The 9,619-nt window shown below is 41.0% G+C and overlaps 1 pseudogene; it reads right to left on the reverse strand.

The window, feature by feature from the left end:
* Window positions 1–8,123: 8,123 nt before the first annotated feature.
* Window positions 8,124–9,392, reverse strand: LOC122485257 (annotated as a pseudogene).
* Window positions 9,393–9,619: the final 227 nt, after the last annotated feature.

Raw genomic sequence — 9,619 nt, forward strand, 5'->3', positions numbered from 1 at the left:
CAAATCCCAGGGCATGAATAAAGCCAGCTTCAACCCCAGGGCTTTCTCTCAAGGCCCAGCTGTAGGCTAGAAGCAGAAAGTGAATATGCGCAGAGTGGCCAATTAGTTCACTGACTGCCCTCATGACCTCTGACCCCTGCTGGGCCACCCCATCCATTAGCTGTCCTCTGCCCCTCCACACTCCTCTCTCCCAGTTAGAGTCGATGTCGGGCCATTCTCTTTCAGCAAAGAAACATGCTCCCGCATTCAGCCAGCCGCTTCCACTTGCTGTTCTTTTGTCTCCTCCCTCTGTTGCCCTTGTTGCTAACCTGGTCACCACTCCTTGACCCTAGGCTGGGCTCTCTCCCCGCCTGGGAGTGGGGAGGGGCAGTATGCCAAGGCAGGGCTTGCTGGGAGGAAGAAGGCACACTCTTGCTTTTCCTTTCCACTTGGATTTCAGCCCACAAGCTTTGAGTTTTAATCCCATTCCTCATCGTGAGAGAATCCCTGTAATGCTTTCTCTGGGATGATGATTTCTTTCAAAGGCAAGTGTTTTTGAAGATTTCTGTGAGTTGGGAAGTCAGCAGTATGTTCCTTTGAGATGTTGGCTATTCCTCTATGAGGTTGGGGGGAAAAACTATATGTATAGAATTTCTGTGTATATATATATATATATATATATAATATGTATAATATATATGGTTGATTAAGAGAGAAAAGGCTAGTTCAAGATTATGGGTGTGTGAGTGCCTATTTGTGAAATAAGGTAAAGCATCTATCAAAAGAGGAAAGTGAACTAATTTCATTGCACTTGAGAAAAGCCTTCTAAGTGTTCATTGCATCTGCTAATTCTTTAGCCTTCCAGCTCAGAGAGCAAGGGAGCTAGTGGTGAGTTTACTAGAAAAGGCTACGTTTGGGGAAGTCAGACCCATTGCATTGAAATCCACGTCCTTCCACTTGTCAACTGGGTGACTTTTGGTAAAAACAGTGGCTTCCAATTTTCTGAGTGCATTCCATGTGCCGATCACTTTACATACGTCATGTCATTTAACCTCATAATATAAGCAGCAAGGCAGACGTTACTAGCCATCAACCTCTCTGTTGTCCAATAAAGAAATGAAGGCTAAGAGAAATGAAATTATTTGTTCAGGGTTGTATAAATAGTAATTGGCACGAAAGGAATGGGAGTGAGGTATACATGACCTCAGCATCCTTAAAAGCAGTGCCATACCACCTCCCTGTTACAGCGCACCTGAGTTATTTAAGCTTTATGAGCTTTGGTTTCCACACCTGTGAAGCACCTGATAGTAATGACTAACCAGTCCCGAATGCTTATTATATCTCAGGCATTTTTCTAAATACTAACATTCCATATCTCACTTAATCGTCTCAAAGTTCTTTTTTTTTTAATGTTTTATTTTTGAGAGAAAGACAGAGTGCAAGCAGGGGAGGGACAGAGAGAGAAGGAGACACAGAATCCGAAGCAGGCTCCAGGCTCTGAGCTGTCAGCACAGAGCCAGATGCGGGGCTTGAAGCCACAGGGCCGTGAGATCATGACCTGAGCCGAAGTTGGTCGCCCAACCGACTGAGGTGCCCCAATCGTCTCAAAGTTCTAAACACAAGAACTGTCTTATTCCCCTTTTACAGAGAAGGAAACTGAGGCTTTGAGAGGTTGAGAATCCAGATCGTACACGGCTAGTAAGTAGCAGAGCTGGGATTCTATTTTGAGCCTGTTTGGCACCAGGCCCAGGCTCTTTCTTTTTTCTGCTCTAGGATAGTTGCCTCAAGAAGGCCTGCTGACCAAGAAGATAGAGTCTGTACACGAAGAGAGGGCTACAGGAATGTAAGGAAGGAGGAAACGAATCCCAATGGAGAGCAACGCGGCCGGTTTTGTGGGTGGAAATTCACTTTAATGCCGGTAAGGCTCAGAAATACCGCTGTTTTATCAAGTGAGGCACACCCTAATTATGTACTAGTGTTTATGCTGAAGATGGGGGCAGAGTCCTTGCCATAATGTCTAATAAATAGTAAGGCAGGTGCTGTATCTTATTTATCTTGGTCTTACTCTCCCTTTCCCTTCCCCTGCCCACCCCCATGGCAGCTTGCATAGTGCCTTGCACCATAGTAGATAGAGGTCCCTCTGCCCCTATCTTTCATTCCCTAAATGATAAGTTCCTACGTCAGGAAGGATTTGGTTGGGGCTAAGTGGCTTTCTTGGTTTGGAGGACGCTGCAGTCCCACTGGAAGACCCCACGCTGGAAGACCCCATTCCCTCTCCTCTCTCTCCCTGCAGCACCTCTGTCAAGAAGCCCACAGGCTGAATGATGGGGGGCCCGCTGCACCAGCAATGATTTATGGTTCTTTGTTATACAAGCCCTTTCACATTCCTCCCTGTCCTCTTTTTTGCAACCAATTCATCATGACATTTAAATGAAACTTCGGATAGGGAACTCTGGTTCACAGTCCCGAAGACAATCATTCAGGACACCTGAGCAACAATAGATCTAGTATTCAGATCTATAAAAAGACCACTCCTCCATCAGGATTATCTCAGATTTCCCTGCTTTTCCCAAGGACCCAGGGAAATGCTTTTATTTCTACCTTAAAGAATCCCAGGACTCAGCCTGAACAGTGAAAAGAAAGGGGCCACATGCAGCAAACTGCCTAGGGAGGACAGTGCTCTGTAATTTCCCCATAATTAAAATAACAGAGGCCCCACGGAAGATATGAAAACAGTATATCAGTCCGGGCTGCAGAATAACTTTGCAAAGGTGCCTCAGAGTTGTTTTACTCAGTGCTCTGGGAACCCCAGCTTTGTTGGGTCAATCAACCATCAAAATGATGATGGCAAAGTGAAGTGAAATTTTCTTGGTTCTTCATTCTATTAATATGCGCTGATGTCACACTAATCAAAGTAAACCCTTTAGCATGGCTGTAGGAGTAAACCAGCAGTGAGCATCTCCTTCTGCTTGTTATCAAGCCTCTATCACTCAGACCACTCATGACATACCGTATGCTGGCATTATCTTGACTATGTCAGTACAGTCAGCAGAATTGAGACTTCAATTCTTCAGGAAAAATCACATACACTAACTTTAGTACAAAATCATTGTAAAAAAAAAGAGCATTTTAAAATGTTTATTTATTTATTTTGAGAGAGAGCACAAGCAGGGGAGGAGCAGAGAAGGAGGGAGAGAGAGAATCCCACGCAGGCTCTGTGCTGTCAGCACAGAGCCCAACGTTAAGACTCAGACTCACAAACCGTGAGATCATACCCTGAGCCAAGATCAAGAGCCAGACCCTTAATGAACTGAGCCATCCAGGAGCCCCTGGGCATTTTTTTAAAAATTTTTTTTTAACGTTTATTTATTTTTGAGACACAGAGAGACAGAGCATGAAGGGGGGAGGGTCAGAGAGAGGGAAGCACAGAATCGGAAGCAGGCTCCAGCCTGTCAGCACAGAGCCCAACGCGCAGCTCGAACTCACGGACCGTGAGATCGTGACCTGAGCCGAAGTCGGCCGCTCAACTGACTGAGCCACCCAGGCGCCCCCCACTGGGCATTTTTAATTTTATTGATTGACTGTTGTGTATCATCACCTTATTGTGAAAAGAACTATGATAGTTAGAGACTAGCATCCATACATGATTTTTTTTCACATGATTTTTCATAACCAAGATAAGTAGGTGATGCCTTCTAATTTCTTATTGCACAATGCTAAACTCACTATTCTCTGTGCCTCATTTTCCCTTTGTACACAATTAGGAGATGAATGTTTCACTTCCTACCCTTCTCAAAGACAAAACACAAAATGCAATGTAAACAATGAGATATTTTCTATAATAATGTGTCCAAAAAGTTAGGCATACATCTTAATTTCAGGGAACCACATCCTACTTTAAATGCACCAAGGACTCTCAAATCATATCATTTGTAAGACAAATAAGCCCCTTGTATACTGGTTTAAACCATCCACATTTTCAAGTAATAAGGTTGCTTAAAAGAGAAGTTCATTCAGTTAAACTTGCAAAGTTCCTAGAGTTCACTCTATGCACTTGGTAGTATAAAGTATTTTTAAGTATATATATCAGCTTCAAATGTTTATCATTTCAGGAATGTCTTTGCTTCCCATTCCTTAAATGCAGTGATTTACCTTTGACCTTAAGATGTAACATTTCATTGTTCATTCCAGATGATTCTGTTTCTGCTTTGTCATTTGCAAAATAGGAGTTTATCCCAAAGCAATTAGACAAAACAAAGTAAGAGACATGCATTTAAAAGATACATGGAAGGGCACCTGGGTGGCTCAGTCATTTGAGTGTCCAACTCTTGGTTTCTGCTCAGGTCATGATTTCACAGTTTGTGGGATTGAGCCCTGCATTGGGCTCTGCACTGACAGCATAGAACCTGCTTGGGATTCTCTCTTTCCCTCTCTCTCTCTGCCCCCTCCCTCTCAAAAATAAGTAAATAAACATTAAAAGAATTTTTAAGGGGCGTCTGGGTGGCTCAGTCGGTTAAGTGTCAGACTTTGGCTCAGGTCATGATCTCACAGTTCACGAGTTCAAGTTCCATGTCAGGCTCTGTGCTGACAGCTCAGAGCCTGGAGCCTGCTTTGGATTCTGTGTCTCCCTCTCTCTCGGCCCCTTCCCCACTCGTGCTCTGTCTCTCTCTCTCAAAAATAAATAAACGTAAAACATTTTTTAAATTTTTTTAAAAAGTAAAACAAAAAAGATACATGGAAAATAAATAAATAAATAAATAAAAGATACATGGAGAGCAAGATCTTTAAAATACTAATGTTTTATAAAATTTGTTAACATTCACACAAATTAAGTAATATCAAATATGACAATCTGAGTTGTATTTTTGCCCAAGAGTTCTGTCCCTCAAACTGAAAATAATTCTGTGTTAGATCCACAGTTCTTAAACTGTAGCCCAAGATACCACAGGGTGCATAGCAATAAGCCTATGGGGAAGCACAGAATATTTAATTTGTTTGTTTATTCCAATATGCCTAACATATAGTGTTACATTTGTTTCAGGTGTACAAAAAGCTATTCAATAATTCATACATCACCCAGTGCTCATCACAAGAGTACTCCTTAACCCCATCACCTCTTTCACCCGTCCCCCTACTCACCTCCCCTCTGAAACTATCAGTTTGTTCTCTATAGTTAAATTTCTTGGTTTGTCTCTCTCTCTCTCTTTTTTTCCTCTTTGCTCATTTGTTTTGTTTCTTAAATTCCAAAAACGGGTGAAATCATATGTTATTTGTCTTTCTCTGACTTATTTCACTATAATCATATATATGCCATGTCTTATTTATCCATTCATCTATCAATGGATGCTTAGATTGCTTCCATACTTTGCCTACTGTAAATAATGCTGCTATAAACATAGAGATGTATGTATCCCTTTGAATTAATGTTTTTGTGTTTTGGGAGTAAATGTCCAGTAGTGTGATTACTGGGTCGTAGGGAAATTCTCATTTTAACTTTTTGAGGAACCTCCATACTGTTTTCCACAGTGTCCGCACCAGTTTATATTCCCATTAGCAGTGCACGAGTGTTCCTTTTTCTCCACATCCTCTCCAAAACTTGTTTCTTGTGTTTTCGACTTTAGCCATTCCAACAAGTGTGAGGTGATATCTTGCTGCTGTTTCAATTTGCATTTCCCTGACGATGAGTGATGTTAAGCATCTTTTCATGTGTCTATTGGGCATCTGGAAGTCTTTGAAGAAATGTCTGTTCGTATCTTCTGCTCATTTTGTAATTGGATTATTTGGTTTTTGGGTGTTGAGTTGTATAAGTTCTTTATATATTTTAGATACTAATCTTTTATCAGATATGTCATTTGCAATATCTTCTCCCATTCCATAGGTTGCCTTTAGTTTTATTGTTTCCTTTGAGTGGAGAATCTTTTTATTTTGATATAGTCCCAATAGTTTATTTTTGCTTTTATTTCCCTTGCCTCAGGAGAAATGTCTAGAAAAATGTTGCTATGGCTGATATCAGAGACATAACTGCCCATGCTCTCTTTTAGGATTTTTATGGTTTCAGGTCTTACATTTAGGTCCTTAATCCATTCTGAGTTTACTTTTGTGGATGGTGTAAGAAAGTGGTCTCATTTCATTCTTCCACATGTAGCTGACCAGTTTTCTCAATACCTTTTGTTGAAGAGGCTTTTTCCCATTGGATATTCTTTCCTGCTTGGTCATATAATTGTAGGTTTATTTCTGGGTTTTCTATTCTGTTCCATTGATCAATGTGTCTATTTTTGTGCCAGCACCATACTGTTTTGATTATTACAGCTTTGTAATATAACTTGAAATCTGGAATTGTGATACCTCCAGTTTAGCTTTTCTTTTTCAAAATTGCTTTGGCTATTTAGGGCCTTTTGTGGTTCCATACAAATTTTAGGATTGTTTGCTCTAGTTCTGTGAAAAATTCTGTTTGTATTTTGATAGGGATTACATTAAATCTGTAGTTTGCTTTAGGTAGTATAGACATTTTAACAGTATTTATTCTTCCAGTCCATGAGCATGGAATATCTTTCCATTTCTTTGTGTCAACTTCAATTTTTTTCATCAATGTTTATAGTTTTCCGAATACAGGTCTTTTACTTAGGTTTATTCTTAGGTATCTTATTAGTTTGGATGCAATTGTAAATGGGATTGTTTTATTAATTTCTCTTTCTACTGCTTCATTATTAGTGTATAGAAATGCAACAGATTTCTGTACATTGATTTTATATCCTGTGACTTTACTGAATTCATTTGTCAGTTCTAGTAGCTTCTTGGTGGAGTCTTACGGGTTTTCTATATATTGTATCATGTCATCTGCAAATAGTGAAAGTTTTACTTCTTCCTTACCAGTTCAGATGAATTTAATTTCTTTTTGTTGTCTGCCTGTTGTGGCTAGGACTTCCAGTACTATGTTGAATAAAAGTGATGAGCGTGGACATCCTTGTTTTGTTTCTGACCTTAGGGGGAAAGCTCTGTTTTTCCCCATTGAGTGTGATATTCACTGTGGGGCTTTCGTATATGGTCTTTATTAGAAACATATAATTAAATTTTTTAAGGGCAACATAGTGATACTCAACATCTGTTAAATTATGTGAACTTCTAGTATGAGGTAGATTATGGTTTCAACATTAAACTTACTCTTTTAATGATGTCATATCTTTGCAAAGATGAGTTTTCTGCACTTGCTGTAATGAAAAGCAAGTACTGCATGAATACCATCAGTATGGAGCAGGAAATGAGTGTGGTGGTGTCCATTATGAGCTCAAGGTTGGAGAAGTTGTGCAGCACCCAACAGCCTCACATCTCCCATTAGCAAGTAATTTGACTATTTAAAAATGAAATAGGGGCACCTGGGTGGCTCAGTCAGTTAAGCATCTGACTTTGGCTCAGGTTATGATCTCACAGCTTATGAGTTCCAGTCCCGCGTCGGGCTCTGTGCTGACAGCTCAGAGCCTGGAACCTGTTTCCGATTCTGTCTCCATATCTCTCTGTCCCTCCCCTGCTCACGTTCTGTCTCTCTCTCTCAAAATAAATAAACATTAAAAAATTTTTTAATGAAATAAGAATACTATTCGCTCTTTCAATTTGTATGTATTTTAATGGCTACTCAATTGTGAAATCATAAATATGTGTTAAGATATTTGGATCTAGGGGCGCCTGGGTGGCTCAGTCGGTTGAGCACCGACTTCGGCTCAGGTCACGATCTAGCGGTCCGTGAGTTCGAGCCCTGCATCGGGCCCCTGTGCTGACAGCTCAGAGCCCGGAGCCTGCTTCAGATTCTGTGTCTCCCTCTCTTTCTGCCCCTCCCCCACTTGCGCGCGCTCTCTCTCAAAAGTAAAAATAAACATTTAAAAAAAACATGAAGGCTTAATAAAAACAGAGAAACTTTTTTCTGTACTCTCTCTCAAACACACAAGACATAATGAGGCCCAATGGGTCCCTCATCTCCAAAAGTCTAGGATCACTCAGGCAGGTAGCCCTACACAAAGCACAATGATGAAGGGTATAACCAGGAGCCACAAGTATGTTTTTCTGTCACCTTTTCTTAGGTTATCAATGCATTCAAGAATCTCGTGATTTCTTTGCAGTGATTCAAAATCCCTAGAATAACAAGAATGTGATCAATGTCCCAAGGTTCCACACCATGTCATGTTTTTGTTTTTTCAAACTCAGAGCTTGCCAGTGCAAGAACTTTGTCTCCAAAGCCAAGGTCTGTAGAGACTTTCTCAAACTGGCTGAGTGTAGCACCTGCATGTGCTGACAAGAAGCCTCATCATCTGCAGTCAGCTTCTCCCTAAGTTTCCTGAGAGCTGCTAGTATCTCCACTTTGTCTTGAGTGTACAGGCCTCTTTCCAACTTTCCTGCCATGAGATCTCCATCCATCCCTGCTCACCTTGTCTGAAGGTGCCCTGGTTCGTTCGTTTTCTTTCTTTCTTTCTTTCTTTCTTTCTTTCTTTCTTTCTTTCTTTCTTTCTTTCTTTCTCTTTTAATGTTTATTTAATTTTTGAGAGAGAGGGAGACAGAGCAGGAGTTGGGGAGGGGCAGAGAGAGAGAGAGAGAGGGAGACACAGAATCTGAAGCAGGCTCCAGGCTCTGAGGCATCAGCACAGAGCCCGATGCAAGGCTCAAACCCATGAACTGCAAGATCATGACCTGAACTGAAGTCAGACGCTTAACTGACTGAGTCACCCAGGTGCCCCTGTCCTGGTTGTTTCTTTGCAAATAATCTGATGACCTCCAAGGTTTTATTTTGTTTTGTTTTGTTTTAATGTTTATTTATTTTTGAAAGAGAGAGTGTGAGCAAGCAGGGGAAGGGCAGAGAGAGAGGGGGACAGAGGATCTGAAGTGGGCTTTGCACTGACAGCAGAGAGCCTGATGCAGGGCTTGAACTTGAGAACTTTGAGATCGTGACCTGAGCCAAAGTCCTAGGCTTAACCAACTGAGCAACCCAGACACCCCTGAAAACCTCCAGAGTTTTAAAGGCCTGGCTGATAGCTGCCTTCCAGTTGCTCTCCACTTAGCAGTTGCTTTCCACTTAGCTCATCTATCACAAAGTCGTATTTTCAGACTTTTAAATTTTCTCCATTGAATCATTAAATTCACTTAGTTGTTCCAGAGTTTCCTCTTTGGTTTCTTCATATTCATCTCTATCACATTCCTCTTTGCATTCCTCCAGAGCTTGTAATTGCTGCATTAGTCTGTTCAACTTTCTTCTTCCAATTTAGTTCTCTAAACGCTGCTTTAATTTACTTGTCTCTGTCTTTCCTCTGGAAGCCATTTTGATCTCTTGTCTCTTAGCACTTTGAACTCTGCACCGTGTTGACTGGTCCCAAAGTGCATAGACCCACAGCTGTTGAAGTTCCAACTGTTACAAACTTGAGGAAAGTGAAATTGTTCATCAGGACTACAAGAGGCTCAGAGTTCAAACAACTTGGATGTGCAGTTGGGTCCTCAGGCCGTCGGGTTCCCCTCTCCCCAGGACAGTTCTTTTCAATGATCTTTTTACTTATTTCTGTGTAAAAGGAAAGAAAAAAAAAAATCCAATTGCTTTTTTTAATAACTAGAAACAGAATTTGTCTCTGGTAATAACAGGGAGTTTTTAAAAATGCTATCAAAA

Source organism: Prionailurus bengalensis, chromosome E1 (assembly GCF_016509475.1).
Source record: "Prionailurus bengalensis isolate Pbe53 chromosome E1, Fcat_Pben_1.1_paternal_pri, whole genome shotgun sequence".
NCBI lineage: Eukaryota > Metazoa > Chordata > Mammalia > Carnivora > Felidae > Prionailurus > Prionailurus bengalensis.